The 6,654-nt window shown below is 38.6% G+C and overlaps 1 pseudogene; it reads left to right on the forward strand.

The window, feature by feature from the left end:
• Positions 1–1,547: 1,547 nt before the first annotated feature.
• Positions 1,548–6,094, forward strand: LOC146487938 (uncharacterized; annotated as a pseudogene).
• Positions 6,095–6,654: the final 560 nt, after the last annotated feature.

The following is a 6,654-nucleotide window of genomic DNA, read 5'->3' on the forward strand; positions in this document are numbered from 1 at the left end:
ACGAAAAATGTCTCCTCAGCGGTCCGCATGTTGCTGCGAAGTAAAATTTGATGTGGTGGTTTCGTTGACAAAAGGCAAGCTTCTTGTTCATAGGAAAAGTCTTGCTTATTTACACTTCCCTTGGGCCCCAGTAAAATATTCTTTAAAACCGAAAGATTTCAAATATTTAGAAAATAGCAAGCTCCCCCAACACAAACCTCAGAGCGGAGCGAAGCGAGGCGATGCAAAGGGTCATGCAAAAACGAAGCCGTAACTAAACAAACTTAAGCCCTCAATTTCACGCATTGCATAGCTCTCGAAGAAATCTACAGTGCTAGAGAAAGGATCAAAAAACAAATAGCAACGATTCGAGACACAACATCTTGCCACAAAAACAAATGGCCGGGCCCCGCAATACAAAAACTGTAAGATAAACAACTGATGTAATTACACAGTTGAATCCTAACAAAGATAACAACAATAGCGGTCGCTTTCGGAGGTTAAAGATTATCACACGGTTCAATCCTAACTAGAAGCTGTACTGTCACCGGACCGCGAACTGAAACGAGCCAAACTAGATCTTAATACTTAGTAAAATGAAATGGCATAAGAACGACAGCGGCTAAACAGAAACAACAAGAGGTGAAATAAACAGGCGCTAAACGCAGAACTCTAAACCCAAAATGTCCTTTGAGATCAAAATACAAAACATGCTACAGTTAAGCACATGGTTTTGTTCTATGATTATCGTACAAATCCTTCAAATCGTCATGCCAACCCGCTGTAAACATACAAGAAGCTAAATTGATCAAAAGACTGAGATAGAAGCGCTAAACATGCAAGTAGGAGTTGTGTAGGCCTTTCATTCCTATTTTACGTGCTTGATCGTCGCGTCAATCACGTAGCCAGAGTTGTAGTAAAATTCTGAATCATCTGAGTTGTACCTTTGCTCGGATTCGGTATCAGTGTTCGGCTTTTGGGCAAAAAAATCGGCCAGAAAAACCCAAACAGCTCGCGTAGAATTCACTCCGACTCACTACTGTTTTGTTGTGTGCTTGTTATCGAGATACCGGGTCGACGTCACAACTCACTAGTGCCAGTCCTCTAATGGCGCGGTTTTAACTTCGGAAATTGTGATTTCGATCGCGTTTTAAAAATCGAGAATAACTTCAAATCTCATTATTTTGCTTGTTTTGGCTTACTTTCTACGTCTACTTTTGAGAATGAAAGGAATTGGGTAGGGGTGATAGGCACTTTAAAATAGGCAATAACAATTCAGCCAGTAAGATTCGCGTATTCTGACGAAATATCTAATATTATTATATAAAATTTTATTAGTGGTATACCGAGTGGTAGCAAATGGATAAAAACGGTATCCCGCCAGTGGCGATATCATTTTTATCCACACATGTGTGATATCATTTTTGACCAATCAACTCGCAGTATTTTCGCGCGCTGGTGAAGCACTTGTGGCTTTCCGAAGGGTTTTCCGCCGTTTGGCTGTCGTTAAATCTTTCGGGAGTTTTTGAGTTGGTCTTTTCGCGAGTCGAAGTTAAGTTTTTGCTAAAATGGAGACAAGCACAAGCAGATTTGTCGAGATCACAGATAAGAAACTGATCGAATCCGTAGAAGAACAAGAAAATCCCAATACAAAGAGGAAAACTGCGTACGACGTCGAGTTGTGTGAGGGTAGTTGAACGCAGCGATGAAAGCCAGGAGTAAGCTTAATAGAACAGTATGTTCAGATTTACTTGTTACTGCAAGCCAAATTTCTAACCATATTTAATATGCCTTAAAGGGGAAGTATCACGCAAATTTGCTGTTATTTCAAAACGCAAAAATGTTTTACCGTCAGCAGAAACAAGGAAATAAGTGTCAAGTTTGTTATAAATTATGACCCCAGTACAATAAAACTGCCGATTAGTGCCTCTGGCCAGAAACAGAAAAGGTCGTTACGGATTGAAACTTGAAAAATATTAGCCTAATGTTTTTCAAGTTTTCGCATTTTTGTTTCCAAAATGCACTAGAACAGATCACGAGTTGTTCCTTTCAAGAATTGAGTTGATTTCTTTCCTCTCGTCATTCTAGAATTATTTGGCAGCTGATTGAAGGTATTATTTCATCATTTTTAACAAAAGATATCAAAAACCCCATGATACTTCCCCTTTAAGTTTATACCAGGGACCTACCTGTTTATACGTTTTCTATTTATATATATTTTATTTGTGGCCTTTTCGCTTAAGTCTTACTTTGTATTGACATAACCGCGGCCTGGTTTACGATTGATACATACAACTGACTGTAAGCTTATATACATCAATTTCAAACCTTAGTTTTTGAAACAAAGAACAAAGAAAATTGTGATTTGAAAAATATTTCACTTGTTCGCTGCGCTCACTCGTGAAATATTTTTTCAACACTCGAAGAGAAATTTCGTATCTCCGCGCGGCCATGTAATATCCTCTATATATACTAAGCTAATATCCGACGTGTACGCGCCCACAAAATTTTCTTCGAAGAAGAAAATTAAGAAGTATTCTAAAGGAAGAGGACAATGACCAATGCAAAGTACTTATAAAGACAAGAAGTCGACAAAAAACTTAGCTTCTTTCCGTGAGCTTCTGATTCTTGTGAAATCGCTTTGGAAGGAAAAACGAATTACGACCATGATCGCCGCCATCAATGGTCATTATTCAACACAATGTAGCAATGCCCTGGAATATGTTTATGGTGCACTGGATATTCGTCGTCCGTAGTCAACAGATATCCTGCGATATACGTAATTTCGTGTGTCGGGAAGGAAAATGGCAAGATGAAGGTCATCTCCAGGTTTCCTAAGTACAATAAAACGGTGCTTTGTTATGAATATCTTGAATAATAAAACAATTATCCTGTTCAATCTTGCGGAATATCCCCTGATTTTTGCCCACTCGGCCTATGGCCTCGTTGGCTTAGAGTAAGGCGATATTCCGCAGGATTTCGCAGGATACTACTCGTTATTCTTCAGAGGAAGTATCTATTGTAATAAGATCAGCTTCGAAACCGAAAACCACATGGTGGAATCCTTTTTTGAAACTTAACTGAATATAGATTTGCCTCGAACCTTTGAATTGCGGTGAAATCACTGTCGGTTAAAAGTAACTTAGCAGAGTGTGAGTTAAGCGACATTCAGATGAATTCTTAAGGACACCATGTATTCGGAGTAAGATAGCACGCAGTTCTCTACTCCCCTTTCAAAGTTCACAATATTATAAACTAAATTCAATTTTAAGAGGACATTACGGCTTTATAATGACGGCTAGTTGGGAGGAAATATATTCCGTATTGGGCGGAGTCGCGAAGTGGCGGAGCCTAATACGAAATATATATTCTCTCAACGCCATCATTATAAAGCCGTAATGTCGTCTCAAAATATTTAGTTTTTTTTTTTATCGCGATACAAACATTTTATTGGCGAGAGTAAACGGAAAAAGTACAAATCGTGCGCTGACTGAAAGAGAAATTCTTATCTCAGTCAAACTGTGCCCAATGTAGTCGTCCGTACACGAAATTTTCTCTGTGGCGGGTTATTTGAATTTTGGCTTTAACCTTTAGGTCAAAACAAAGAAAATGCAAAGAAAAAAAATTACAGTCCATAAAGTACCTATTATTGATAAAATAGACGAGCTAGTAGGTTTAAACATTTTACCAGCAAACTTTATTGAAAATTTGTTTGCCGCCGCGAGATAGACAACAACATGGAAACAGTGATGAATAGACCTCACAACCAGAAGCGAGAATAAAAATAGCAACAATAACAGTACCCCAAAACGAAAAAAGAGCATTGTTATCCTAGCTTAGATGCCGAAGAGTTTAAAAAATTTGAAATAAACCAATCGGCGAAGAATACTGTAAAAATTACCGAGTCTGCCGTTCAGCGCTTGCGCTACCGTACAAGAAGATCAAATTGACAGACCAGAACCATGAAAGACAACAAAGCAGAGCTCTTGGAGCACCCTTTTTCTAGAGAAAAGAGACACCAGAAAAGAAACTTTCGGCGAGGAATATGAGCCAGCAAGTTTGACAGCCTACCGAAATGGCTTGAGAAGGTATTTTCTGGAGAGGCGCGAAGGTGAAAATTTCGGCATTAGAGATGATGCTAATTTAAACAAAAAAAACTTTTCGCAAAGCGAAAGCATCTCAAAGCGGCTGAAAAGGGAAGTAGTCCAAATAAATCAGATTCTTTTGCTTCGAAAATTCCATAATTTATTGGAATGTAAGGTCATTGTTATTTACCTTGGCCGTCTACACACTAAAGGAAAAGTCTTTTAAGTAAATTTCTCTTCATCGAATGTAAGTAATTACTCTTTTTCGCTTGCCTTCAAGAAAAAGTTGTATCCGCGGTATATGGTATACATGTTAACCACAAAACAAATATTATTAGTGTTTCTCGAACAATGTCAGAAGCTTTGTAAACTCAAATGAACAGAAATAAACAACACCATCGAACGTCGCATGTTCATTCACAGAAGTAAAATTTTGATCTGTGCGCGCATTGCATTGCATTGCATTGTATTGTATTGTATTGCATTGAATTGCATTGCATTGCATTGCATTGTATTGCATTGCATTGCATTGCATTCTATTGTATTGTATTGTATTGTATTGATTGTATTGTATTGTATTGTATTGTATTGTATTGTATTGTATTGTATTGTATTGTATTGTATTGTATTGTATTGTATTGTATTGTATTGTAAGCTTGGACTATCTAGGTTCTAATAGTCTTCATGTTGGAGTTATCGATGCGTGTGCACCAGAGGAAAACGAAGAAAGACAAGGAGATCAGCGAGATGAAGACAAAGCCATGGCGTGGAAGCGACAGAGACCGTCTGCTCTCTGCACAGTTTGTAAATCAATGTACGCTGGAGCTTTGATTTCACTACTAGCCGCGACAATGGTTGGTGCACTATACATGCTGGCTGTTTATCTCTCTTTTAGAACGGTGCAAAACTGTCAGTTTTACCCAAGGAACTCAATTTCAATTCAAACGCAGTGGATTAGATCCATGCCTGATGTGATTTCTTGTGCTTTTCTTTATATTTGGTTCTTTGTACTCACACTATTTCTTTTTTCGCCCGTTTCAGCTGAAGGGAGTAAAAAAGAAACTGCTTCTTGTGTGCTTTGTTACATACACTTTGGATGCAATTTATCGTGTTGTTCTACAAGCAATCGGAATATCATATTCGAACATTGCTAATGTACAAAAGATTCCCCTCAATACTATTTTTCTTATAAACCAATGTCTGCAAATTTATCTCTTAACCAATCACTTCTGCTCACGTTCAAGGCAAAAGCTCACTTTGTTCTTCCAAACGGATAGTACCAGGTTGTTTCTGTTTCTTTACCTTCTTTATCGTAGCCTCACTGATCTATCCAGCATACAAACAATAAAATGCGACTGGAAAACTGTTAATTGGACTGTTCGCTCCTCTTCTTGGAATCGTCCTCAAAGTAATATCGAGAATTTGCGCTCAGCGGTTTTATAACAATGTGTTGTTGTCGGCGTTGTATTTTGGCTCCGCGCTTATCTTTCGAGTTTTACAGGCGGATCTTGAGAATTTAGAATCCATCGCTATTCTTGGAATCATTCACGGCGCTGCAGAAGTCATAGAACGAAGCACCATGGCTGTGATTAATCACATTTGTCATATGGTTTGGAAAAGAACATCAGCTCCTTGGGGAAGTTTTCGTACTCCTCGTCGTGAGAGACTAATGGCTGTTATCGCTATCATGGGCATGTTGTTTGTCTGTTAATGGGTACTTATACTTGTATCAATTTATTTTCTTGAAAAACAAGCCCCTCTTCGATTTATTTCGGTTATTTGCTATCCACACTTCAGTATCCCTTGTAACTGAGTGGGCCTTTACAAGTGGCTCTATAGCGAGAGCCACTCGTTATCAGAATATTGCTGTCCTTGCTGTTTGGCGAAGACGATGGAAAAGACATATTTTAGTGGCGATAGTTAATGCGGTGCCAGTGGCAATGTGGACTAGTACAAACCTCTTAGTCATTGTTCATGAGCGCTTTCGTGAAGCATCCAATGTGCCCTGTTGTAAGATGCCGTTTACTTGAGAAATGACGGAAATTGAAGAATGGATTGCTGCCTGAGAGTACCTGTCTCAACGTTTACCCGGATTATCGTTTTTAATTTTGTTCTTTCAAACATTGTATCCTTTTACGTTTCTTAAGAACTGTCAATAGCGTTTGTGCAGCATCATTGGATGACTAGATAAACTCAAAATCAGACGTTCACCACGATGCGCGTTTAGCTTATAGCAAAACAAAGCAAATTTGTGTTAATTTTTACTTTTGTAAAGGTCGGCGTTTCTCAGTGATCTCAGTAAAAGCAAAGTAATCGCATCACTGGGGGCCCCACTACGTAACCGTTGACAAAATGAAAATGAATAACTAAATCACCGAAATGTACATGGTGGGCTTTTCTTGTTCATTTTCCTACATTTTATGCAAGTCGGAATTGATAAACGGAGCAGAACTACAATCGTCGCCAAAACTCTTAAGAAGATTGCTAAGTTTTACCTCGCCTTCACTCCCCCCCCCCCTCCTCCCCCCGTGACAATGTTGAGTTTTAACTGTGAATATTTGCGTATTATTCTTCTTGGGGAATACAACAT

The sequence above is a fragment of the Pavona decussata genome, unplaced genomic scaffold, assembly GCF_977016875.1.
Source record: "Pavona decussata unplaced genomic scaffold, jaPavDecu1.1 SCAFFOLD_12, whole genome shotgun sequence".
Lineage (NCBI taxonomy): Eukaryota > Metazoa > Cnidaria > Anthozoa > Scleractinia > Agariciidae > Pavona > Pavona decussata.